At 35.6% G+C, this 27,597-nt stretch overlaps 1 protein-coding gene and 1 long non-coding RNA gene across 25 annotated transcripts in view; one reads left to right on the top strand and one right to left on the bottom strand.

Annotated features, from left to right (window-relative positions):
• The window catches only part of LOC149534980 (tRNA (guanine(26)-N(2))-dimethyltransferase-like), a 116,182-nt gene that overhangs the window by 65,298 nt on the left and 23,287 nt on the right, over nt 1-27,597 (bottom strand). The gene's annotated exons all lie outside the window — the stretch shown is intronic.
• On the top strand, nt 42-18,225 carry LOC149534982 (uncharacterized). Its single transcript, XR_016357765.1, has 2 exons — nt 42-182; nt 17,583-18,225. It is a non-coding gene; the product is annotated as an uncharacterized LOC149534982 (long non-coding RNA).

Genomic DNA, 27,597 nt, shown 5'->3' with positions numbered 1-27,597 from the left:
TAAAACTTGAAATAAATAAATTAAAGTGAATAATAAGATAATTTGTTTTTTTCCCTAGTAAGCTGAAAGTCGAGAAAGGAGGCGAGGGAATGTCTACGAGCAAGCGCTATAGCAGGGAGGGCAAGGGGAAAGGACCGGTGGAAGATTAAATCAGAATCAAGACCCATCTTTTGCAACAATGGGTACAATTTTGGAGCTTTTTTGATAAGCATGGGGAATACCCTGTTAGTGTCAGTATTTCGTAGTTAAATTTTTAGAAGAATAGGGTATAGTCTAGGCTTTAGGCTGGAATAACAGTAAAAAACAATTAGTCTGTATAGAAAACTTTGTTATAACTCCCCCAAAGTTAAGCCGACAGGATAGCTTTTGTTTCAGGCTGTATACCTTTTAAAAATAATATTTCAGTTGTTTAGAGATAATTTTATGGAGGAAGTACTTTCCTGATACCTTCTATCTTTAAGTTATGCATGATACTTTCATCACTACAGAGGATCTAATATTAAAATTATAGACTGATTTAGTAAATGACAAGTGTGGATTATTAGTAAATTTTCTTCTTCTGATTCATGAGAATATTACTGTTTGTTTGATGAATATTTTCTATTTGAATGACTACCTCAGCATTTTCCTTCCCCATAATGAGATCTCAGATTGAAGCTTATGGACTCAACTGAATTACTAATCTTGTTATCTGATCTAATTTCAGTATGATAAATGGCTCATTTATATTCCAATTGGTAGCAAGAACATCTAAGTGAAGGGCTTAGAAGGATAATGTAATCCCTTTAACTTTACCACCCCCACTGTTTTCTGTAATATTCTTGGTGTTTTTATCCACACTAAGAAGACCAAAAGTCATGAGATATTTATCGCCAGAAGGCAGCCAAAAAGCCATGTCATAGTATTTAAATAAATAGAAACCCAGGTTTTCTTAGGCGGGCCTCAAAATGGACACCATCATCAAACTAAAGGGTCCCCCTTCCCAAGTAGCTTTTGATGAACCTATTACTAGTTTCCATCTTTAAAAAGTCCTCCTCGGTACACATTTTTTAGTAGTCCGGGTTGTTTTCAGAATTGGGCAAGGAATTTATCTTGAATACTGATTAACATCAAGTCTCTAGTGATATCTCGGCGATGTTTATAGCCATGGCAAGCCTGGTGGAAATAGACAAGGGTAGCATGAATACAATCGTCAGGCATCTCTTTAAACCTGAGTATTTTGGGTAACCTGGAGAAAGTCATTGCTAACTTGAGAGAAGATCTCCTGATATGCAGACCATGCAACTATGGCTTACCCCAACACAGTAGACAGTTGGTCCCTCTCTTTCCAATCTTGTCCTCCTTTGATCCAGCCAGGGTTATCGAATGGTTTCTAATTATCCAAAGGAATGTGTGTTTTCTTCTTTGTTTTCTGCATGTATCGAGAACTAGGCTTAGCAACTGGTTGGAACAATATGTGGCTGAGGAACACACTGGCGCATGGGAAAATGATAATGAAGTGAGCTTGAATGCCTGGAATTCCAGTTGCCAGAAGAGAAAGAGGACTCGGAGACTCCACCCCACATTCCGGTGTACTAATTGATCATCTCTGTCTTAATCCCCCTGTTACCAAACTGCTAAATGCCCTTAGTTCAGAATTGGGATGTATGTATGCATGAAACGGCTATAGCTTGGACTGTTTTGTAATTAACTTTGTTACAATTTCCATTTACATCAGGTTCTTAATATATTTCTCTTCTGAAAAAGCAATATCAGTCGGATATTTGTTAGTTTTATTAACCTTGTATGCTGGTTTCCTTCTTAATTAATCCATTTAAGATCTGACATGTTTTAGTCATTACGCTACTCTCTTATTAAGTATTCTGATACCATTTAGTAGCATAGAAATTATTTGTTTGGATGGAAGTTTCTTTGTGTTTTCAAATCCTTTCCAGGTAATTTTGTTTGGATTGGCGGTTTCTATATCCTTATTCGAGAACAACGTTGTTATGGAGCAGATTATATTCATCCAGTTATTTCCTAATTAAGACTGATTAGAGAGGATTCTATTATTTTAAGAGATTGGACAAAACCGAAGGACTATTACCTAACACCGTCCTTTCAGTGCCCTTCGAGTTGGGTTGTATATTTTTTCAATTTTATATATGGCTTCGGCCTCTTGTTTATCAAAAAAAAAAAAAAGCAATTTTTTATTTTTTTTTTAGTAAATATGATTTGTAAAATAATAATTAAATTATTTTTAAAATTGTTAAAAATTAAATTTAATAAATACTTTTAATTTTTATAAAATATTTAAATAAAAAAATTATACACTATATATGCAATAATTAAAATTATTTTTTTTGTACTGTTAATTATGTCATTGATTACATATATACAAATTTAATATGATTGGAATCTACGAAAATAGTTAGCAATTTATACAAATTTAAGTTTTGAGGATATTTTCAAACTACATATTATTAATGCTTAACAATATATTTAAGAGTTCTAATAATTAATTATATGTTTACAATTTAAAATTTTATTTAATAGATATTGGTAATCATTATATCATAACACATATAATATATAAATAAATGATTTTAATAATATAAGGTGAAAAATAATTATAACATTTGGTTGTTAATATAAAGATTAATAATAATATTTTTCAATAAATATGATTTCCAATTATATATTAAAAGTATTTTTAATATTTTGATAAAATTTCTAAAAATAAGACAACATAAAGAAGATCAAATATTTACAAACAAAGAAAAATTGTCCCCAAATCAAAATAGCCAATACAGATGCAAGCCTTAAATCAAAATAGCAAGATACTAGAGACAGAGGAAAACGGACAACCAAAATAAATACAAATGCTACAGACACTACATACTAAGCATAGAATAATTTCTATTTTCTACAAACGCAAATCCATATTCTATTTCCCACAAAAGATAAAGACTCTAAATTTAAAAAAAGACATGACCCTCTCTATATTTGAAATATAGAGAGGGATAATAAGGAATAGAACAGGAGATATTGGAAAAGACGAGAGGCAGAGATAATAAAAGAGAAATTTGTAAGGAAGATGGCAGACATGACTTGTATATAAGTCCAAATATTATATTTCAAAGTTTTAAAAAATGATATATTTTTTAAATTTTTTTCAGAAATTAATTTTTTATTCTTGATGGGCTGATCTGCATTTTTCTAAGAGTAAAATTAATTTATCGATAAAAAAATTATCAGAAATTAAATTCTAGAAACTTCCACCTGCAATCACAATCATGACCATCACAACATTATGGTTATGGCCGTTGTTCAATATGCTCATTTTGACAGCAAATTCTACAGGATGAATTTGAAGATCGATTACAATTCACTAATTGCCGACATCAATTTGGAGAAATCAAATAGAGCAGATTGGGCTCAATCTTTGCCCAGAACAAAAGCTCTTTTATATTCAAAGATATCCAACAATGGGGATTTGGCAATCAGAAGCTTGTAACCATGGAAACACCTTTATTTTAGGCTTGATTTAAGATTTAAAACCAATTTTTGCCCAGAAACGGCAATTCATGAAAATTTGTGAACTTGCAAATGGTTTTAAGAACCCATTCATATAGGGCAGTGAAGGCACCATATGAATAGTTCTTGGCTTGTAATTAGGCTACATGTCAGAATTAATTACAGGCTGATTTTCAAATTAGTTTGATATACGTTATTCTTTCAAAATTTGCAACCCTTCTCCTGTCTGAATCAATACATTTCGATCCCAGAGTGGATTCTATGGAATACACCATAGTAAAAGAGAAATCTCTTTAGAATGAAAAAGCTCTGAACGGACAACATAACTATTGCTCATAGAAATAGACTTGGGCATGTGGAATGAATAGGGTGAATAAAACAGTATACTCTTACCTACCAAAGATTACCGTTTAACGCTTTGATTCCGCGCAAATTGTGATTCATTTGGAAAATAACATGGCGTGAGTGTTCTCGACTTCTCTAGATTTCTTATTAATTTCTTATATTATAGTATTTGAATACTTTTATATAGTTGTAAAAAAGCATATCCAGCTGTGAAATAACAAAATATCCATCTACAGTAATCAATTTCAATTTCACTATAGTATTTTACATAAAGTCTTGAGAAGAAAGAGTTTGCACGTTTTGCAATTCTGGAAAGGTGGAGACCGAGCAACACTTTACATTAGAATGTGAGGCATACAAAGATATCAGATTCAAATTTTTGGATATTATATCTCGCAGCTCTTGGCACAACTTATTCAGCAAGGAGAATATTGAGAAGTTAGGTGAGCTCATCATCAGCTTGCATAAAAAAAAAAAAGAATTGCTAAAGTTGGTTTAGTTGGAACGTTGTCCCATAGGCTATGTTTAGCCTTGTGGATGTTAAAAATCATCTATCTATCTATCTATCATACTTCATGGTTGAGTACGACCAGTGAATCTGTTTCTTTCATTTGATTTCATTTGATTTATAAAGAGCGAAAGATTTTCCGATGAATCTGCCTCATTTGTTTGATTTGTAAAATGTCAAGAGTGTACAATAGACATAATTCAAATGCTTTTTAATGGTATGATATGACTATCACTTAGGTAACAAGAATTTTATTAATCCCTTCCTTATATAAGACAGAGAAGTAATGATCCTGGTTGCACCATTCGATATTAAATTTTTTTAAAGATAAAAGCAATAAATCGAAATTCCTAAGATTTGATTTTAAAAACAATTAACATGTATTATTTTTTGCTTTTTTATTGGCTTCTTTCTAATTTCCTAGAGTATATATTCATTTTAATAAATATAAAAAATAGGTAAAATTAGAAAGACTGTTGTTCCATACAATTAATTTATACTTTCTGTCTTTTGGAGCATACTTTCTGTCCTTCCGAGCAATCTTTTGGAAGCGTAATCTTGCCCAGCTATCACTTTTCTCTCTTTTTCTTCATTTGATTTTATTTTGAGTAGTGTACATATTTTTATTTTAGAGTTCTTAAAGAAGAATTATATATATGCTAATAGTATTTTTCAATAAATCATATTAAAGAAGATACAGTAGTATATTGTTTTTGTATTTTACTGGTGAGGCTTTGTTGAATAGATTCTATTAAAAGAATATTTGTTTAAACTTCAATCATATTTATTTAGATCTAAATAATTTTTTTTTAATAATTTTTTTCTAGGTGTAAATTATATATTTTTAAAAACTAATTTTAAAATTTAAGAATACTTATTAATATAATTTCACCTATATGAATTTATATTTCTAACTTAATTTACAAAAATTTGTAAATTTTACTTAGAAATTTAATAACATAAATAAATTAAAATGTATCTTTAAAAGTTATGTTGCCTTCCAAACTATAAAAGATCCATATTATTCAAAGCTTATTCAATTTGTTTCTAAGATAATATAGCAATAGATAATCTTAGCATAATGTAGTTACCAACTTTAACTTTTCTATACTTAATAAAATTTTAATAATTTGATAAAAGAAATATTTTATAATATGCTGAAAGGTTATCTTAATTTGGAGCAATAATTTTGTTGATTATATACAATGCAGCATAAGAACAATCAACAAAATTACTAAATAAACTTGTGCACTTAGAGAGTGTCTATAGAAGCAAATAGAACTATCAACAAAATTACTACATAAACTTGTGTAATTGGAGATTGTCTATAGAAGAAAATACTAGATTAAATCATAGCATTAAAACAAGTTAACAATTGTGTACTATCGAATTCAACTTCTACTCAAAGAACATGGACATATTACTAAAAAAAATTAATATGAAAAAAATAATTTTGGATTGGTACATTTCCTTTTTTTAATACTTTATTGAACTTGCTCGCTTCCATATAATAGAATATTTGATTTATGATTTTAACTTCAATTTAGTTATGCTTCTCAACTGCATCCTCGTTTTTACATTTAATTAAGTCCTATAGCTAAATCTTTTCAATTGTTGAAATGATTGAAATAGGAATTTGTGACATGATAATAGAGAAGTAGTATATAGATATATATATTTTAAGTATATTATTTTTAGAATTGGGAAAAATGTTAGTTTTACATATTTATTTATTTTATGTAAAACATTAAGCTAATACATTTAGAATTAAGGTGAATTTTTATTTAATTTTGTAGAGGTATGACTTGTAAAATTATTCTTAAACAATTTAAATATAATACTTTTAAATAGAATTTAATAAATAAATAAAATTAGAAAAATTTAACAGAGGTTTTTTGTTTTTTTTGCATTATATATAATTTTATTTTTTTTTAATATTGACAAATATATATATATATAAATAATAATTAGAATATTTTTTGCTGTACTATTTATTCTTTTATTATATAATTAGTTATCTATCTTCTATGTTCCAATTCAAGTCTGATAGTGTAGAGAAAATTGCAAATATAAACTGTCAAAGAAACTTCTTGACTTTAAGAGATAACAATATCCACCTGTAAGTTGAAGAATCTGCTAACTAGATTTTAGTCGCGTTTATTGAATAATTGCAAATACTTCAACAAAGCTCTCTAATTAAAAGTAGTATGTTTGATGTCCATTTTAGAAGTTGTGACATGTTTCTTAGGATCTTGACATGGATCTATTGCCCTACCCTTGCAAAAGCCAGGGACTCAAGCTCTCCCAGAACTCTTGTTTAAAAGGCAAAGAGATTAAAATCATGATTTGGATTCGTCCCTTATGATTAATAAGAAGACTATTAAATTATCTCTAGTAAAGCTCATGTATTAGATATGTTCTGCATTCTTTGTTCGCCAATCAAGGATATTGTGAAGTAAATAGGTGTTTCCTTGTCCCCGTCTAATTGGAATTTTGCCGAAGAAGATAATACCCCTTTTGGACTAACAGAGAATTGCATATATAATGTGTCTTAGAGCACAGGAGTAATTGATGACATTTTAAAAATATTGTCTCATAAGGTTGTCTTTAATAATCCTTGTTGTAGTTGACTTTGTTGCCCGAATAAGCGAAGGCACTGGTCTTTCAAATCATTGAAGTTTAGTTATTGGATTATAATCAAAGTCACTAATCTACATATTTCTTTCCTACAAGCATCATCTCAGTCATCACATCATATCAAAGCATTCATATAAATTTGTGCAAGTTTGATGATTTTTGCTCACCTAAAGAATTCACCAAATTCACTATAGAAAAGCTTTGACCAGGTGATCAAGTTTAGAGTGAAGGTTTACTCGCCTAGGTGTAGCAAAGCCTAAAGTGCAGGGGAATTTGGATTATTCCCGTCCGCTGGTCAGAACAGATTGAGGAATTTTATTGGAGAATTGGCAAAGCTCTTGGATTTCCAATCTGTGATTTTAGAAACCAACATACCCTTTCCAAAATCACTTGCCCTCAAGTAATGTGAACCTTGGGGTTGAATAGGGTTCATTATGTAACTTTGAAATCCAATCCAATGACCCTGAAATGACAACTTAACTTAAAGTAAGAGCTGCAATACATTAATAAACATAAAACTCATCAACTTGAAAATATTTCATCATATTATTCAATTTAAATTTTAAGAACTCAATATTAAAACTTATATTGATTTACAATGGGACTCCTCCCTTAATAAGTGTTGCTTGTTTCTTATGAATAAGCTTCTGACATACAGAATCTCAAGAATGCCCTCTGCCAATAATGGCAACATTCTCCAATAATGCCCTCTGCCAAGAGTGGTGATGCTCACTAAGAGCGCCCTCTACCAAGCATGGTGACACTCACTAGGAACACCCTCTACTAGGAATGACGACGCTCATTAAGCATACCCTCTACCAAGAATGGCGACACTCACTAAGAACATCCTCTACCAATAATGGCCACACTCACTAAGAACGGCCTCTGCCAAGAATGGCCACACTCACTAAAATGGCCTCTGCCAAGAATGGCCATGCTCACTAAGAACGCCCTCTACCAAGAACGGAAACACCACTGAGAAAGCCCGCTGCCAAGAATGGTGACTCTAACCAAGAGCACCCTCTACCAAGCATTTCAATGTTCACCTAAAATGTCCTCTGTGGCCAAGCATGGTGACGCTCACTAGGAACACTCTCTGCTAAGAATGACAACACTCACTAAGAATGGAATGGCCACGCTCTCTAAGAACGTCCTCTACCAACAATGGCCACGCTCACTAAGAACGCCCTCTACGAAGAATGACCATGCTCACTAAAAACACCCTCTACCAAGCATGGTGACACTCATTAAGAACGCCCTGTAATGAAATAACTTGAACCTCCAAATATCTCCAATTAGAACACACTTCACAATATGATCTTGAAATAAGACTCACAACCTCCTATATATACCTAATTATGCTTAGGTTGAATAGACACAATCCTATATAACACCTAGGCCGACCTAGCTACCTAAATAATAATATAATAATAATAACATGACTTAATTAAGTTTGTCGATTATCTATGCATTGGGGAGTATACTATGCTTGAATTCTCATCCTAAATTGTATCCACTGCAAAATAGGGGTTATCTGTTGCAAAAAAGGGGTTATCCGTTGTTGATGTTTGGTTATCGGTTGCATTCTAAGGGCCCGGTTGTTCAAATGTGAGGATGTTACATCTAGAATCTAGAAAGGTGCCCTACTATTTGAAGGATTAAGATAGCCACAAGATGACTATTCATAACCCTATATATACCAATATTAAGGGCATAGCATACCCCCTCTCTTCAAAGAAGCATTGTCCTCAATGCTAACCAAGTGTGGATTCTTTTGAATGAACTCCTCATCCTCCCATGTGGCATCTTCAACTAGTAAATTCTTCCATTGGATGAGATACTGGGTTAGGGTTCTATTCCTCAGCTTCTTCGTGCGTGTTTGAAGAATGCACTTTGGTTCCAAAATTATTCTTCCTTCTTCATCAAGCTCTGGTAGTACTGCTTGAGTAGGAACATTTTGCCCAATTACCAGTGTAACACGGGGACGCGTCCCCCCCCCCCCAAAATTGGGCCGTTTCGGAGACGGGGACGTCCCCGGGACGGGGGGGCGGCGTCTCGGCGTTTCGGGCGGCGCCACTTAGAGCGCCACCGCCGCCGGAGACGGCGAGACATCTCCGAGACGGTTAGAGGTCTCCGAAACGGCTAGAGGTCTCTGAGTGTGGGGGTGCGGGGGGACGCCAAGGAGTCTCCTTCATTGAGAGGGGACGCCAAGAAGTCTCCTTCATTGTGGGGGGACGCCAAGGAGTCTCCATTGATTTGACATTTTGATTTGGACTCTAGGAGACTTGTAGTTTTTGTTTGCATTATATACTTATTTTGATATCATGATTCATGGCACATGATACTTATTGTAATCATCTTTATGTCATGACTCATATGATCATTGATTACTATTAGATAGTAGAATCTAGATACTCATACTATTGATTTGAAGGCTGATATATAGAGTTTAGACTAATATTTATTATTTGCTGATGTTCAATGTTTAATGTTCATTGTTTGTTTGTCATTTGATCATGAATCATGATATTCCAGTTGATATGGTATATGCTATACCATATGTATAGTACATACACCCCTACTCCTTCCGCCACCCCCCCATCCCCCGCCGCCGTCCCCCCGCCGTCCCCAAATCAAGGCCCCTCTGTCCCCCCGTCTCGGAAACTTGTCCCCCCGTCTCCCAGGGCGGTGTAACTATGCCAATTACCTTCTTCAAACAAGAAACATGAAAAACTGGATGTAACTTTATTGTTGGTGGCAACTCTAGCTTGAAGGCAACAATACCAATCTTTTGCATGATTAGGTATGGTCTATAATATCTTGGAGACAACTTATTATTCTTTTGTTGTTGCTTCATTGAGATTTGTTTATAAGGCTATAATCAAAAGATGACCCAATCCCCAACTTTAGAATTTCTTTCACTATGATGTTAGTCCACCTGTTGTTTCATTCAATTTTGTGCCATAGCTAAATTGTCCTTAAGTCTTGAAAGTACCTATTGTTGATGAAGCAAGTGGTCCTCTATTGCCTGAATTGTTGGTGACACCTTTAATGATGATGTAATGGAAGGAGGATGATATCCATAAAGTGCCAAAAAAGGAGACATTTTTAATGAGCTATGAAAAGAAGTATTGTACCACCATTTTGCAAGAGATAGCCAATCTACCCATTGAGATTGTTTTTGTGAAGTGAAACAACATAGATATCCTTCCAAACATTTATTAACAACCTCAGTTTGCCCATCCAATTGAGGATGGTATGAAGAACTATGAGCCAATTGAGTACCCAAACATGAGAATAAATCTTTCCAAAAGTGACTAGTAAAGATAGGATCATGATCACTAATAATAACCTTAAGTGTACCATATGGCTTTTGGATATTCTCCGAGAAAACTTTTGCCATTTGTACTTGTAAAATGATGTGATAATGCAATGAGATGTGCATATTTAGTGAGGTGATCAACTACTACCATGATGGCATTATGACCTTTGGATTTGGGAAGTCATGTGATGAAGTCCATAGATACATCTTCCCAACGCTGGCTAGGAATAGATAAGGGTTGCAAGAGACCTGGTGTCTTAATTGTCTCCTCTTTATTTCTTTGACAAACCAAACGTTCAGCCACAAATTTTTGAACATCACCTTTTAGCCCTTCCAAAAAACAAATTTGCTTGACCCAATGAAGTCCATGGATACCTCTTCCTAACGTTGGCTAGGAATAGATAAGGGTTGCAAGAGACCCGGTGTCTTAATTGTCTCCCCCTTATTTCTTTGACAAACCAAACATTCAGCCACAAATTTTTGAACATCACCTTTTAGCCCTTTCCAAAAAAAATCTTGCTTGACCCGATGATATGTCTTCAAAAATCTTGAATGACCACCAATTGGGGACTCATGTAGCTCTGTAAGAATCTTGTGTTTAAAAGTGGAATTCTTGCAAAGACACAAGCACTTTTTATACCAAAGAATATCCCCCTTCAAACAAAACTTATCTGAACTTCTAGGATCACTTTTTACTTGTTGGATGAGATTACGTGTTGCAACATCATTTTGCCACTTTTCTTTGGCTTCTACCACCCAATTTTCTTGTAATATTTAAAGGGCACACAATAAGGCTTCATCTTTTTCATCCTTCCTGGAAAGTGCATTAGCCACAATATTTTCCTTCACTTTCTTATATACAATCTCAAAGTCATATCCCAACATCTTAGTGACCCATTTTTATTGCTCTTCCGAAGATAGTCTTTGTTCCAAAAAATATTTTAGGCTATCATGATCTGTCTTAACCTTGAAGTGTCGACCTATCAAATAAGGCCTCCATTGTTTAACTACGTGAAGGATTGCTAGCATTTCCTTCTCATAAATAGGTTTGAGCTGATTTTTACTTTTTAATTGATGACTCTCAAAAGCAATTGGTCGACCTTCTTGCATGAGAATTGCTCCTATCCCATTTCCAAAAGCATTGTAGTGTTCCAATCCTCTTTATGATTAGATGAATGGATGAAATGGTTTACTTGTGCGGAAGAGTACGGATGATGAATGATATGGATACAAATCTACTTAGGAAGGTCTGTATGGACGGCCACAAGAGACCATACGAGATGCAAAAGAGGTCGTACGGATGCCAAGAAGGTCGTACAGCAACCTAGTCTATGCCACCCAATGGAAAGTGACCATACGGGAGGAATACTTCGTCGTACAGTGTCAAGAGAGGGTCGTACGGTGGAAGGGATGGCCGTATGGTGGGACAAACCAAGGTGGTCGTACAACAAGCCGTACGGTGGGTAAAAGGGGAGGGAGTAAAGAAGGTAAGGGGTGAGGAAAAAGGCTGTATAGTGGCAAAAAGGGCATAAGCCGTACAATGCTAAGTTAAATGATATAGATGGCGGAGGAATGAGGGTTGTACGGTTAAGGTATGAGCAGTATGGAAAATGACAGGAAGCCACATGGATAGGTATCAAGGACTAAAACGGAATACACCCTTGTTCATACACAAACACAATAGATCCTGATGAAAACCACACAATAATAGAGATCCGAATGCGAATAATAATTGCCAAAAGATAATGCTCTAATCCAAGCGAAGTATTACATGCAACAACGGAATAGGGCAAGGGTTGAATCCCACCGAAACCGCACAAGCCAAATAGAGAAGATCTTTCACTTCCGAAATGAGGAACAATCCCGAACTCCAATAGGAATTCTTAGTACAGAGAAATTAATCCAAAAACATGCCTATAAACTACCTACAAGTCGTGCTTAAATATCCATTCGAAAACTTCCCAAGGGTGTACAAAGATAGCTGACAGTGACACAAACTTCGAAAACAAAATTAAAATGTGTTTGAGATACATTAAATCAATCGACCCGTTACAAAAGTTTGATTTATTATTTATTTAATAACAGGAACATTACAGTCCTCCCATCCCAAAATTTGCTTGTCCTCAAGAAAATGTAAACCTGGTTCTAGGAAACCTTCCGTAATCAGCTCCTTTAGTTCTGAGTCAAGCACTAAGTAGATCTTCCCGTCAAAGTAAATGATGTCATCAATAACCTTGTATTTTTCATCGTGTACATAACCATCCATCAACTCACATGCAAAAGTGTTCTTGGAATACTCGGCCAATAGATGAGCCTGCCAATTATCCAAGGAAAGCGATGAGGTGTTGACTATCTTGTTTTTACTTGCCACGTCTGGGGCCAAATCCTATTTAAAAATTGCCTCCATCTTCTTGATTGTGACTTCCCTTGATCCTTTATTCGACATTCCTTTTAGCAACACCTTCTTGCCATCTGTCTCGAATGAAAAGTCCATCCTTTTGAAACTTTGAGTGTACTGGTCAAGAGTTTCCAACCACTGGATGCCCAAAATGATATCAGTATCAACCAAATCTATGACAAAGAAATCATCTACTCGGGTATAGATTCCTATGGAAATTTGTAGCCGTGGGATCACATGAGTGCAAGGTAACAAGGTTCCTCTTGCAACCTTAACCTCAAATCCTCCATGCTCAACTGCGTGCAGGCCTTTACTAGTGACCAAAAATGAATTGATGAAATTGAGTGTAGTGCCACTATCAATCATGATTGGGACTCATTTTCCGTGAAGTGTGCCGCGAACTCTGAAGATACCACTTCTAGTCGATGTAGTGAGGGTAGCAATGGAACCCTCTTTTTGTATCAAGGCATTTATTCTCTCCTGCTAGGTAATTTCTTCATCAGTCGCTACAGGTATTTGTTCTTCGTCGTCATCAGGCACAACCTCAATGTCGTGAATCTTTCCCTTTCCGAGGCAGTAATGACCAAGACCCCATGGTTCTTTGCATGTGAAACAGAGCTTTTTCCTTCAGAGTTCTTATCGAGAATCTTCATCAAACTGAGGTTTTTTCTGAGTTAGCTCCTTGTCTTTGTCTTCTTGTGGGGATGGTGTTGGTGTAACTGTGTGAGTTTTGGAGGAAGATGTGGCCATGTCACGCACCTTCTTAATAGCTTCGTTGAGTGTACATGGGTTGAACCCTTTGATCTAGCCTTTCAAAGGCTCTCTTAGCCCATCCATGAATAACACAATTCAACATCTTTTAGAGATGTCTGTCACTAATACTAATAGCCTTTGGAACTCAGTGACATAGTTGTCTACCGTGCCCATTTGCTTTTGCTGAGCTAGATCTTTGAAGTTTAGCTCAAGATTCTTCCCATCGAGACGATCAATGAGTCTCTTAGTAAACTCAACATAAGAGGTCACTTGGTCGTGACTGAGAGTGACCAATCCATGATGCCACCACTCATGCGCCACTCCTTCCAAATGAAGTGCTACGAACTTGATTGCTTCCTCTTCGGGCATTGGATTGAGTTGGAAATAGGTATCTACCTTTAGGACCCACGACTGTGCGGTAATGACTCCAAATCCATCAAATGGTGATAAGTTCACCTTTCCAATCTTTCTCCTAAGATCATTATTAAAATAACCGCGATTTCCTCCGCTAGAATATCTCATTTTTAGATCAACATAGTCTCTGTAAGATATATCACCTTCCGTATTTGCATTCCGCCAATCTTCCCGAAGTTTTTCTTTCATTTCCTCAAAAGTGGGCTCTCTTCCTTTGTGTGGTGCTTCCGTCCTTGGAAGGAAGATGGGAATCGAGGGTTGAGAACGAGAGGGTTGAAAGTTTGTCCTTCTGGAACCAAAACCGTCGCTATGCCCATTTTGTTCACCTGTTGTCTTTCCCTCGACCAATTTTTGTAGAGTTTCCTGCATAAGCCTTTGGGTTTCGTTGATTTGCATTTGATTTTTGTTCAGCTCTCTTAAAAGATTCATGAGTTCTGCCGTAGGATCTAGATGATCTTCCATTCTATCAATAGGGTTATTTCGTCTTCTCCTCCAATTATAAACTTTCATTCACTTCTATAGGCAAGCAAGATCAAAAGCTTTGATACCACTGTAGTGTTCCAATCCTCTTTATGATCAGACGAATGGATGGAATGGTTTACTTGTGCAAAAGAGTACAGATGATGGACGATATGGATACAAATCTGCTTAGGAAAGTCTATACAGACGGCCACAGGAGGCCGTACAGGATGCAAAAGAGGTCGTACGGATGCCAGGAAGGCCATACAGCAGTCTAGTCTATGCCACCGGATGGAGAAGTGACCGTACGGGAGGAATACTTGGACGTACAGTGTCAAGAGAGGGTTGTACGGTGGGACAGACCAAGGTGGTCGTACAGCAATCCGTACGGTGGGTAAAAGGGGAGGGAGTAAAGAAGGTAAGGGGTGAGGAAAAGGGTTGTACAGTGGCAAAAAGGGCATAAGCCATACAATGCAGAGTTAAATGATATGGATGGTGGAGGGATGAGGGCTGTATAGTCAAGGTATGAGCAGTATGGAAAATGACAAGAAGCCACACGGATAGGTATCGGGGACCAAAATGAAATACACCCTTGTTCATACACAAACACAATAGATCGTGATGAAAACCACACAATAATAGAGATTTGAATGTGAATAATAATTGCCAGAAGATAATGCTTAGATTCGAGCGAAGTATTACATGCAACAACGGAATAGGGCGAGGGTTGAATCCCAACGAAACCACACGAGCCAAATAGGGAAGATCTTTCACTTCCGAATTGGCAAACAATCTCAAACTCCAACAAGAATTCGCAGTACAGAGAAATTAATCCAAAAGCATGCCTACAAACTACCTACAAGCCGTGCTTAAATACCAGTCGGAAAACTTTCCGAGGGTGTACAAAAATAGCCAACGGCGACACAAACTTCGGAAACAAAATTAAAATGGGTTTGAGATGCATTAAATCAATCGGCCCGTTACAAAAGTTCTATTTATTATTTATTTTATAATGGGAACATTACAAGCATCACATTCCACAATGAATTCCTTGGTGAAGTTTGGGGTGGCAAGCACTAGAATTGTACACGTAGCCTCATTCAATTGCTCAAATGCTACATTAGCGGATTCATTCCAATGAAAAGAATCCTTCTTCAATAGAGTGGTGAGGGGTGCTGCTATATGACCATAATTCTTCACAAATCTTCTATAGTGCCCTATCGATCCCAAGAAACCCTTCAACTTCTTAATGGTTTTTGGAATAGGCCATTCCATGATAACCTTAATTTTGTTAGGGTCCACCTCTACTCCTTCATGCGAGGCTATGTGTCCCAAATACTCCACCTCCTTAAGACCAAAAGCACACTTATATGGCTTAGCGTAGAGTTGATGATCTTCGAGTAATTGTAATGCTTGATCTACATGCTGCAAATGTTCTTCCCAAGTCTCGCTATAAATCAATATATCATCAAAGAACACTAACACAAACTTTCTCAAGAACTTCTTAAAAATGGATTCATCAAACTTCGGAATGTAGATGGTGCATTGGTAAGACCAAATGGCATCACCAAAAATTCATAATGGCCCTCATGAGTTCAAAATGTTGTCTTACAAATATCTTCCTCCTTAATCCGAATTTAGTGACAACCCGATCTAAGATCTAACTTGGTAAAATACATAACTCCATTTGATTCATCTAGCAAATCATCAATGACTGCGGTGGACCCCAAATTTTTGGCCTCTATTTATGATGTTGAATACTTGAAAGAAGTATGGTCATGGCAAATGGCTGATACTGAGAAAAATCCTATTGGAACCAACCCAAAATGCAAAATGAGGAAGATAAAAAAGTTCAGATCTATCATTCACCTATTTGGATTTCATCAGCAATCTCTGGAAGTAAATATGTGCTGAAGCTATTTTTGAGGGCCTGACATTAGGGTCACAGCAGAATGGATAATGAACAGTTTCGGAAGAAAAAAAAATTTAGTCTGTTCAGATGCTGATGCCTGTCATTGATGATGCCAATTCCTAACTGTATTTAAGACAAGCATAGCTCGATGAGAAAATTAAAGGGCTGGAGAATACATTAAGGAAGATAAGCAGGTTTGAGAACCTATGCTGAACAAAGTATTCAAGTCAAAATGACAGTCCATTCTCTCATGGCATCCACAATGATTCTCGATAAACTGAGATGATCTATATAATCTCTAGGGATTCACATTGCCAAGTCATCTACAATATAGTGCTACTATATTCCCAGCAATAGTATATATGCAGTCATGAATGAATAAAGCACTCATGACTTGGTAAGGGATAAGGACATTGATGAATATTTAATCCACATAAACCAACGGTTCATACTTGTACAGTGACGGTGATAGAATCTAGGCCTCAACAAGAAGGAGAGTTCATTGATCAAATATTGAAGTCAAAAAGGGTAAGTGCTAATATATATCTGATGCAGCCAATCTGTTCATTAGTCAAAGGAAATTTTAGTAATACCAGTCAAAGACAGTGCAAATGAATGAAGTAACGAATGGGCCTTGTTTAAGATTCTTACAACACGTAATTGTTGAAGTTCCTAAAGTCTGTTATTCAGATATAGAGATCAGATGTAAGTACTGGTCATATAATATTAGAAGTACAGGAATACAAAGCAAGGCACTAATGTTTACATAACAGGCTATGGCATCAGATCTTACCTTATGCTATAAAGGTCATTAGGACAAAAGTATCAAGCATGGTTTCTAGATTTTGATGGAGAGCAAATATCAGTATTAAGCAGCGTAAATACAATACCATTGTTGATAACCAGTAATTTGACTCTTCATGTCACACATGGGGTATATATGTCATAACCAAATGTTAAATGTAAATCTTTAGCTTCTTAACTTGTCCCTGAAGAAAGATGAATGCATTCATGTAAACTTCAAACGTTTGAATATACCTGATGTTTTTTAAGGCCAATAGTAATTAACGGCAAAGGTTAGGTTACCTGCCATATGGAGAAATGGAAGCCAAGCGTCTATGGCTTTGGTCTCTCAGCGAGGTACACCAGTACGGGGACAAGGAATTTAAGCCATAAATTTATTCAAATACTCCATCTACAACCACAGACAGTTGCTGAAGAAAGCATGGGTCTTTTTATTTTGGATATCGAATGAGGAATATATTTTTGGTCACTATTTGATAATGTATACATATCTAACTCTGTGTTTTTGTGGCAGGTGTACATGCGTTTGAAGGAGAAGGCGCTTATGTGATGTGGAGCATATGAGTTGACAAGTGAAAAGCCAGGCATACTTCATGTCCACAAGCAGGAATCACCATTGTCCTCTTTCAAAGTCAATAATCAACAGATTCGAGGGCAGGGGTATCAGTGCCACAACGCATATACCTGAATATTGTTCAGGATGATGTTAGCATGGGCGATCATGGAGTTTAAAGATTCAACAATGAATTGATCAGTATGCAGAGCCGTAGACATTAGGATTATTATCACATGGACGAGTTACTGCTTGAGAAACCCATTTCGTATGCTTAGTCATACAGTTATAACAATGAATTGATCAGTATGCAGAGCCATAGACATCAGGATTATTATCACATGGACGAGTCACCGCTTGAGCAACCCATTTCGTATGCTTAGTCATACAGTTATATATTCACTTACTCATTTACGTTAGTAATTGAGATTAGGTGTGGTGAAATGATATGTCCATTCCTCACGCACCTTTTGGTGTTTTATAAATAGGAGATGTAGGAATCAAAATGGAGACAATTCATTATTTATATTTTAAAATTTTACATATACTATATGCTCAATGATATACTTTTATTTTGGTAAATAAATGAAGTTTTTTGAACGAAGCCTGTGGATGGTGGATTATGGAATAAATTCTTGTGTGATTCTAGAGTCGAAATGTATTGGATAGATCATCCGTAAGGAGTGTCTCCAGTACGATTTTATTTTTGGATCAGTAAGAAATATTTATTTTAATTTGTTTGCATTAGAGTTTTAAATTATTATTAAGTTGTGTCCTTTATAAATGTTTCTTTATTTATTTCTATAAATATTTTAATATTCGAATAAGTGGCCTGGATCATTATTGCATTTTAAATTTGATAAACATAAATATTGTGAAATATTTAATTATTCTTGTATTTATGTCTAATTTGTCTCCGCAGGAGTTAAAGTGCATTTTAGACTAGTTTAAATTGTGTTTATATAATCGATCCGTCGCGTTTGAATTATTAAAATTGTTTATAGTTTAAATATATTAAACTTTATAAAGTTGTACGTCTCAACTTATAATATTGACTATGATTGCCCATTTAATTAAGCATTGGTCTTTTCCTCTTGATTCATAATCCATAAGCTAACAATTATTGCATTTCTTTCCTTCGAAGAATTAATATATTCATTTGTTGCATTAATCCATATTTATCCTTATTTTAAAAAGCATTCATACAATTATTTAATTTTATTCTCATAAATCGCAAGTTTAAAGCTTTCGATAATTCTTGCCATTTTGGAAGCTTTCATTACATTCACATTCTAATTTATTTGCTATAAGCATCTTGGATTTAAGGTTGTTGTCCAGGATTAGGTACACCCGCCTAGGTTTTGCAGAGCCAAAAGCACAGGGGATTTGGATCACATCGATTAATCCCATCAAGTTGGCCTTAAACCGGTTGGATATCCCAGCATCGAGCAGGGAAGGCTCATAGGATTCCAATTTGCGGTTTTGGGAACCAACAGACTGGAATAGGAAACTTATCTTTACTGGTGTACTTGTTGAGCACTCTATAATTTGGACACGTGCGCCAAGTTTCATCCTTCTTGTGCACCATCACCACAAGCGAGGAGTAAGCACTTTGGTTATGCCTGATAATTCCTGCCTCTAGCATTTCCTCAACAATTTTTTTTATCTCACGGTTTTGTATGTGTGGGTACCTATTGTAATCACCTAAAAATGGTCATTTAGACTATTAGCCCCCTTCTCAGCATTTTGGCTAAACCAATTAATAATCTACCTAAGCCAAATTGCTAGAAATCAATTAATTTGAATATAGCCTATAGTTTGACTATACTATCCTAAGTTCATTATTTGATTAAAAGAGCATGTTCCCTTTTAATTAAATAAAAGACCCTATTCTTCTAACCCACTTTAAGTGCACACAAAGTGTTTTTTCTATTTTTCAAATTAAAAGAAAAAGCTTTGTGACTTTTGTCCTATATGGAAAGTCAACTTCTATTTTATTGGTTGACTTGCTTGTGCACATGGATCACTCCTATTTTCAGACTCCACCCTTGATCTTCCATCATCTTCATCTTGATCTCCACCGTCCGTACGACTTTAAAAGAAAGAGTTAATTCCTTGTCAAAGGATCCACACTCTTGAGTATTGTTATGTTGTAGGTTTATCATTCGAATTCTTGAAGAGCTATTGTGGAGAACTTCTACTTCTCATCTCATTCTCTCATCCATCACGTGCTAGCTTGGAATCATATTGCATAGTAGTTTAGTTTCTTTGCAATAGCTTAAATCACTTAGTAATTAGAATGGATCTTGTAATACCCTCATTTTCTTTAACATAGCTGCACTTTACATATTCATATAGTTTAATCTACATTTACATTACATCCTTGAGGACCTCCTTGTGGACATTTGCATTCTTGCATCTCGTCTTTAAAACCTCCCATTGCATGATTTACTAGCAAGAAGAGTATCTCTAAGGCTCAGCCGAGAGCCTTCATATTTGAATCATACTCTCTTACACTTCGTGGATAGGGAGCTCTAAGCTGGCATCTAAGCATTCCGAACTCATAGAATCACTTGGATAGAAGGGTTTAGAGTGTGACACAAATCGAGTGTACATTTTTGGCACCCACTGTGGGACTAGAACCAAGTTTTTAGCTCCATTTTCTTGCTTGCATTTTGGTTACATTATCATTTATGGTTTTTTACAGCAATTTCTTGGATCTAGTCAAGTGGTTTTGCAAGTTTCTTACCTAGGTTTTAAAGCTAACCCTTGTGCATATTTGTTTGAAGGCCAAAACCCTAGTTTTTGAAAGATTTGAGCATATCTTCCAAACCACTTTGAGTTCGGATCTGAATTTTTTTTGCAGGTTGGAGATGCATCCGAAAACTTTCAGTCCAATTTTCAAATCGTTTTGATTTGGTTTGTGTCCGTTATGATTTTTCCTTGTTTTTCATAAAAAGTCATTCCTAGTCGCAAATCGACTACTATTTCAAAAATATTTATATTTTCAGAAAGTTCTTGGAATTCTACAAAGGGTTAGTTCTTTGTGTTTTGAATTTAAAGGTCATATTAAGGATCAATAACACGATTTGATAAATCTGGTCTATTTTGACAAAATGGGTCCCTAGGGCACATATGAAGAGATATTGCTAAATTTCTTGCATTTTTGAAAAGCTCTCTGGTTTTTAACAAGGGTCTCTTCCTTTCATTTTTGTTTTTGGAGCCGAAATAATAGCAAACAAATCAAATATTGATGACTAGGTCAAAAGCAGAGAGTAAAATGAGATCATTTTGTGATTAGCTTGCACTTTCTTTGCATACACTTGATTGGAAGATAACTTAGATTTTTCTTTGGCAACTAACTACTTTATGTTGCATGTCTTACTTATTTTTGCTGCCTTAACCTTGTTGTTTCGTAGGGTTTGCACACTTAATTGCCAAAACAAAACAAAAAAGAACGCACGTCAAAGCTTCAAATGCACAAGGGCTACTAATAAATTGTTTGCAGGGCTGCCTAAGGCATAAAGACCAAACACTTGTTTGTATTTCTTTCATTCCATGTGTGGCATTATACTAGTTGCTTTCATTTCCTAGGCACATTAAACTTGTGATTGAGATTCTTTGGTGATAGGAGAGTATGCTCTTCACCCTTGTGGTGAATCAAAAATCTTGACTTGCATTTGAATTTCGAAAGCAAGGGGATAATTAAAACTTCTTGGCATGTTTGAGGGAAACAATCAAACTAGTAGAGTATGCTCTTCACCCACGTGGTGAATCAGAAATCTTGACTCTTGAAAATGGATCAAATCTATGGTAGTTAGAATCCTTCACTGAGCCTGCTCTTGAGCAATCAAGAAGAACAACCCAAGTGGGGACAAGCGAACCCGACTATTCCAACCCACTATAATCTCAAGGCTATCGAGGACACAAAACCTCGATAGACATAGCACTTGTCCTACCTAGTGTGATTGCTTGTGGGATTGCGACCATGAGGAGATCACTAGAGAGGAATACTTGAGGTACTCTTCTAGTCATGAGACCAATTACTCACCGCAAAGTGAGGTTGCCTGTATCAAGAGCAAGAGGAGTGCTAAGAACAGAAATCCTTTCTAAACACCCTAGGTTAGTAGCTACCTTATTTTGCCGCTCAACTTCTTGGTACAAAGATCAATCCTAGTGGATTACCTGGATCACCCCAAGATTTTACACTCACCATTTGTGTTCCCTTGGTTATGCCTATGGCATTTCCATGACAAAATCAATATCTCTTCTGGGAAACCACTTGGTGTGACGCGAAGGAGCACTTAGCGTGGGCCAAATTGTTGAGTAATGAACTGTGTCCTGTAGGTAGAATATTCTTGATGTGTCTTCGAATGTGCTAGACCTTTGAAAATCTTTTGAACATACACATGACGATAGTTCTAGGTATTTCTTTTGAGACCTCACATATGCTTGTATCATGTAAGGTTGTTTTGTCCCTTGCTTGATTGTTTGAAGACTACTCCATGTGTCACTATCTTGCTTGGAAAGAAATTGCTTTTGAACATCAAACTTGCTATGCTATCAACTATTGTCAAACTTTGTCAACCAAGTCAAAACATCAAGTGCAAACATTTGCTTGTGTTGCTTACTAAGGGGAGTTTCATCATTTGACTTTGATTTGCTATGTCTCTAGTTTTTGAACATGCTTAAAGTGGCTCTTTGGCCTTAGCACTCTTGGTCTTTCTATCTTATGGTCTATGTCTGCTTGCTAGTTATCTTTTTGCTGAAATGGTTACTTGATTTCTTGACTACACTCTTAGGTTGGGAAGTTTGTTCACTTGTTCTTACTTGCTCTATCTACTTGGCTATTTGGGTTTCTTGCCTAGTTATTGACTTGAGTAATTCATGTCGTAAGTTTCTTGGACACGTTGTTTGACAAGTCATTTTCTCATTGCTACCCTCTATTTGACAAGTGAACACTCTACCTCCTATAATTTGAACATCAAGTTACCTTCTAGTCTCTTTCATGCTTGGCTTTTCATCTACAACTATGGGATCTAAATCTTGTGCTATCAAATTTCAACCAATTCTAGATGATCCTGAGTTGCTTGAGCTCTTTAGGGAATTACAAACCCTATGCACTCAATACAATAAACTTGAAGAGACCCTTGACCCTACTTGATTTCTTGACTACACTCTTAGGTTGGGAAGTTTGTTCACTTGTTCTTACTTGCTCTATCTACTTGGCTATTTGGGTTTCTTGCCTAGTTATTGACTTGAGTAATTCATGTCGTAAGTTTCTTGGACACGTTGTTTGACAAGTCATTTTCTCATTGCTACCCTCTATTTGACAAGTGAACACTCTACCTCCTATAATTTGAACATCAAGTTACCTTCTAGTCTCTTTCATGCTTGGCTTTTCATCTACAACTATGGGATCTAAATCTTGTGCTATCAAATTTCAACCAATTCTAGATGATCCTGAGTTGCTTGAGCTCTTTAGGGAATTACAAACCCTATGCACTCAATACAATAAACTTGAAGAGACCCTTGACCCTACTTACACTAGTCTCACTAAGGGCATGATAAAAACATATGCTAGATTTGAGTAATTTGTTAAGGAACAAACATCATCATCAGATGATTCTCTTTCTAGTTCTCTATATGTACACAAGTCACCCTCTTTAAGGTCATCCTCTTCTTCTATGTCTACATGCTCTACTTCAAGACATCAATTGTCTTTGCCTACTAGATCTAAAGGCCTTTTTAGAGAGCTAGAAAATGATACATCCTTGGAGCATATGCCAAAATTTCATGACAAGCCTATCTTTGACCAATATGATGAAGACATGAAAGCTTGTTATTTGCTTGAGGAACAACAAAAGGACTCTAGGCATACTTTTGATAGAACTTTTACTCCCTTGGAATATTCTTATGATGACACTTTGCAGACACTTATTAGCACCAAGCTCATCACGTTGCCTTAGTCTATCTCATATGGAAACCCATTCTTGGATATCTATTGTGCTTATCATCGACATAATGAGCATAGTACTTCAGATTGCATTGAGCAGAAACATAAAATCCAAGATTTTATTGATGATGTTATTGTTGATACCTCTAATGACTCATGTGATGAGGATACTTCTCTAGAGCAAGGTCATGTTGACGAACCTATGTCTAGTGATGGCCTTCTTGACACCTTCACTTCTCCCAACACTTTGAAGCTTTCCAACATGCCTCCATCAAAAAAAGAACCTAATTCTTTCCACATTGACTATGCCTATCCTCAAGGGCTACCTCTAAAAGAAACTGAAGCTAATCTTCACTTGGCTGCAAACTTTTTCCATGCTACTAAGCCTAAAGATCCTCAACTTTCATGTGATGCTATGCTTACTATACCCACTTCATCTAATTCCCTATTACCTCTTCAAGAGCCTATCATGCAAACCTCAAATTTTCCCGTGTCTTTAGAAGTGGTTCCATGTCAAGAGGACTCAAAAAAATCTAAAGATATAAATGTCAAGAAAGATCAAGATCAAGCACCCTTTCATCTTCTTCATAATTTCACCCCTTTGTATCCTATGTCTTTTCCATCTCCTAAGTATGATGAAGATACCACTTCCATTATCTCCCTTGAGCTTACTGAAAATTATGAGAAAAGTTCTCTTCCTATGCTATCCAAAGCTACTTGTCAAGATCAAAGCATCCCCTCATGTTCTACTTCTCCATATCCACTTCAAAATTGTCCTCAAGCTTCAAGTGCTCCTATTAAAAATGTTGCTCCTATCAAAGCTACTCATGAGTCTATTGATGGCTTTGACCACATTGCTCACTCTAAAGATGTCAATATCCCTTTCCACTATCCATTTGCATCTCCTAAGTCTATCCTTGGTCCTTATCCATCTAAGCTAACGCCTTGAGAACTTCCTTCCATATTAGGACCTTATGTTCATCTCTATTTTCCACTTCTAGCTCATCGCCCATTTCTCCTATCTTACTATTTCTCACCTCTCCTCTTACACCTCAAGGTCAACGAAGACACATATACTTGAACTCTTCACATTCACCTTTCCATCTAAACTAGTCATATTGGCCTTGTTCATCCACAAGTCCCAAATCTTTTGGAAGCAATTTAGAGATCGACTCAAACACAAAGGCATGAATCCATCTTCAAAAGTTCACCCTGTCTCCTCTAATCGACATGTGAATGCTAAGAAAGAAAATGCGCAAAAGAGACTACAAAGGTCCGCTACTCAAAGAGCTAAACCAAAGAAAGTATGAGTTCCTAAATCCATTACTAAAGAAATGCGCTCTAAAACATCCAATGAAGACTCTAAATCTATATGGATTCCCAAGTCTTTCTTTAAGGAATTGAATATTGAAAATACTTCAAAGTTGACATTTGTAACCAACAGTTTTTCATAACTAATCTATGACATTTAAAACTAACAATCCCCAACGTTCATAAAAGTAATTGATTCCATTTCACATGACAATGACTTCTTTTAACAACAACAGAAGGTAACTACATTAATATTCAAGATCAATTATTAACTAATCTAACTGTCATTTCATGGTCGGCTGAAAATAATAGAATAATGACTATCTATCATGAGAATAAACATAAACATATTCAATGTAAACAATTTAACCATTCCTAACTGTAATCATGTTCCGCTGAAAATAGAATAACGACTATCTATCTAAACTGTTATCATGCTTAACTGATTATATACATATTTCTATTCAATTTAAGTGACAATTAACTATTCTAACTGAAATAAAACGAATATCTAACATGTAAGTAATCCATGATAAACAATTAACAATAAGTAACAAGCGGATTGAAAGCATACAAGTATTACCGAAGGATTTTTTATCTGGTTGTGCAAGCCTTGGCATTGGTGAGAGAAGCATTGACATAGGCTTAACCTCCCAACCTCGGACCATACTTATCCCCACACGTTCTTACATATTAGAATGGCTCTCCCTACCTCGAGATCGAGCTTGGGATATTCTTCAGTCCAGCCATCCGAGCTACCGGGTGTTTTTTGAGTGCCCACCCAGTTATATCTATATAACTAAGTCATGGACATCAAGTGATCATTGGATGGCACATATGCCTACGAACTACCTTGGCCAAGGAATTTTTATGGGTACATTGACCCGATCAACACCACTCGTTTTGACAACAAATTCCATTACAAGGATAAGCATGAGTTATTAAGTATTTCACTATTAAGATATTCATATATGATTTCATCCCTGTTTCCTTGCAGGTTCATTTCACCTCTTCACCATTTCTTGGCTTTCAGCCGGTGAATCCTAGGTGCATTAGATTTTATGAGCTCACTGCCCCTTGTTCACCTCTTCACCATTGTGGATTTACTGTCGGTGATTCCCAGGTGCACTGGATGAGCATACTGTTCATATTATGCATTTATCATGGTTTAGGAATAGAATAGCTATTGTTGTTGATATTCATATTGTTTGGGACGGTTCATACATCATTTTGATCTCCTAAAGTTACCATCAACTTCTTTACTGATAAATTGAGATTACAATATATAAAATACATACAAGGAAAATAATTATGGAAGACTGTAATTTGATGGTGACCAACAGCATTACTACATATGATAATCTCTGTCCACAAACTGATTATCATGCCTAGCCGGCTGCAATATGTATTACATTCAGGGAAAAAACAGTAAATAAAAACATTTGAAGCATTTCGTAACTTGGTTTATGGAAGACCCTGGCTTGGACTTGGCACCCTCATGACTTCCAACTAGAACTCTTGCACGGCTTAGTTGAACACCCAAAATCGAGCAAGCTGATTACAGAAATGGCAGGGTACGGGCAGATATAGGTAAGAATGTTGTTATAATATGGAACTCGGCTTGTTGCAATGTATACGGAAATGATCACAGGAGATTATAAGGCTGGGAGTTGTGTTTTTTGGCTTCTATTATGGCTCTATATAAAATACTAGCCGTGGCTTCTCGGCTTCCAGCAGTTACAAAGAAGTCCATTCGAATCCAATCAATAATTCGATTTGAAAAAGAAAGAAAATGAAAAAGGAAAATAAATAAAGAAAAGTTGTGAAGAGAAGTTGAAAGGATTATAATTTCATTTATTATAATAATATATTCTTATATACATTCACGTAAGTATATCAATGAAGTGACATCATTAAATTATGTTATTATAATTTATTGGTGCCATTTCATTTTTATATTTATGTGTTCATACATAAGTTTTTATAATAACGATATGATAAATATTAATTTAAAATCTCTTGAAGTATGTATTATATTTTAAATTAGATTATTTTATGTTTTTCCTATATTGTTTTTCTTAATAGCTCATGTGGGTCTCGTAATGTAACTTGTGGTCAAGTCATCATATCCCTTCCAAGCAAGTCTAAGGTCATACCTGTCGATCCTGATGACTAAGCTAAGCGAACATCCCATTCCGATGATCTCGTTTAGCAATGCTTCCCCTCTCTTCAATCTTCTCTTGCAATCACCCATAAAAAAAACACTTTCGCCATAATAATAATTCCATAGTGATTCAAAAATATATTAATCGTTATTTTAAATCAACAACTGCTAATTATCTAATAACAATTATAGGTTAATGACCATTTCATCAACAATTAATACAACATATATAAATAACTAACTATTACACATGATCCTGAAAAATAATTCGTTAAATCCATAAATTATGAACAATTTTAAAATTAGGGCAAAATTTGGGATGTAACAACATTCAAGCTTCCAAAAGCTTCCACTTTATCTTCTTCTAAACATGTTCATAACAATCTTTTGAAGCCTTCCATTCCATCTTCATCCAAAATTACTCTGCTACTTCATACATCTCAACCTCAAGCTATTTCATCCATAACTTCTCAATCATTCCACTACCCTTCGAGGTCTGTCTTTGATGACCTTTCCCGCTTTCACACCTACCCTTCTACAATCTT

This window comes from Cupressus sempervirens, chromosome 10, assembly GCF_028749045.1.
Source record: "Cupressus sempervirens isolate cs-2001-9-10 chromosome 10, ASM2874904v1, whole genome shotgun sequence".
Lineage (NCBI taxonomy): Eukaryota > Viridiplantae > Streptophyta > Pinopsida > Cupressales > Cupressaceae > Cupressus > Cupressus sempervirens.
This window is presented reverse-complemented; position numbering and strand designations above follow the sequence as displayed.